At 37.5% G+C, this 1161-nt stretch overlaps 1 protein-coding gene across 2 annotated transcripts in view; it reads right to left on the bottom strand.

Annotated features, from left to right (window-relative positions):
- The window catches only part of LOC107709298 (ephrin-A5b), a 119389-nt gene that overhangs the window by 44526 nt on the left and 73702 nt on the right, over window positions 1–1161 (bottom strand). The gene's annotated exons all lie outside the window — the stretch shown is intronic.

Below are 1161 nucleotides of genomic sequence, written 5' to 3'. Positions count from 1 at the left end.
CTCTCTCACACACACACACACACACTCACACATACACACTCTCTCTCACACACAACACACACACACACACACACACGCACTCACACACACGTTTTATGAATCCGTTTTATCTTTGAAGACGGGAGGTTTTGTCAGATTTAACTGAAGTGTAGCTCGGTAAACACAAACAAACACACACACACACACATGCTAAAGTGCAGACTCGTAATTAAATTTCCTAATTTACAGTTTTTCTCGATTGCTAACACACTATAACTGATTCGTTTGGCACAATTTTCCAAACCATTCATACAGTTCCTGAAACAAAGACACGTTTCTCAAAACTTTTAACACATTTCACCCTTTTTCACACACGCTCCAATTTGCTCAGTGTTTTCAGCTAAACTCTACACAAGAACGGCATCATTTTGCACAGGTTTAACCATGTTCTCATTCAGAAAACACAAACTCACAATATAACTACCTCAAGAATCACAAAATGAACACAAATAGCACACATTTATCCATGTGTGAACATTCAGTAGCAAAACTGATGACACACCAGTCAGAATCTTAGGAAGATACGCACAGGAGCACAGCTGATTATGAGTTTTGGAAAATGAATCCTGGTAGTGGGAAACAAAGATGAATAGGAGAGGGAAATAAAAACGAAGGGGAAGAGGTCAAAGGTCATTGGTTCCTGATGAAATACAAAGCACTATAGTTGACCTTGTTCTTCTGCATGCACTGACCCTGAGGGAAGTTGGCCTACAGGCTCATCTACAAGGTTTCAATACTACTTACACATACAAAATAATTACAGTACATAGTAGCAGTACTGCAGATGAGAGAGCGTTCGTTATTCTATGTACAGTAAATACTGTAGTGCATGTTGTACACCCTCAAACTCATTACTGTTGAATTGATTTGTAGCCAAGTATGTACTGTATTTGTGCAGAACTGAGAGACGACTGTCTAGGGGAGGCAGAGAAGTCTTTTGTCAGAAGACTTAGAAACTGCTATAACAAATACGGATACTACCAATACTGTAATGCAATTTGGCAGAGGATGCTGAATGAATTAATTAATGAATTTATTTATTTATTTATTCATTCATTCATTCATTATTTATTTACTTATGTAAAGTAACTGACAGTATATTCCAATGTGTGTTTACTGTAT

Source organism: Sinocyclocheilus rhinocerous, unplaced genomic scaffold (genome assembly GCF_001515625.1).
Source record: "Sinocyclocheilus rhinocerous isolate Xijiao unplaced genomic scaffold, SAMN03320098_v1.1 scaffold866, whole genome shotgun sequence".
In the NCBI taxonomy this organism is placed as follows: Eukaryota; Metazoa; Chordata; class Actinopteri; order Cypriniformes; family Cyprinidae; genus Sinocyclocheilus; species Sinocyclocheilus rhinocerous.
This window is presented reverse-complemented; position numbering and strand designations above follow the sequence as displayed.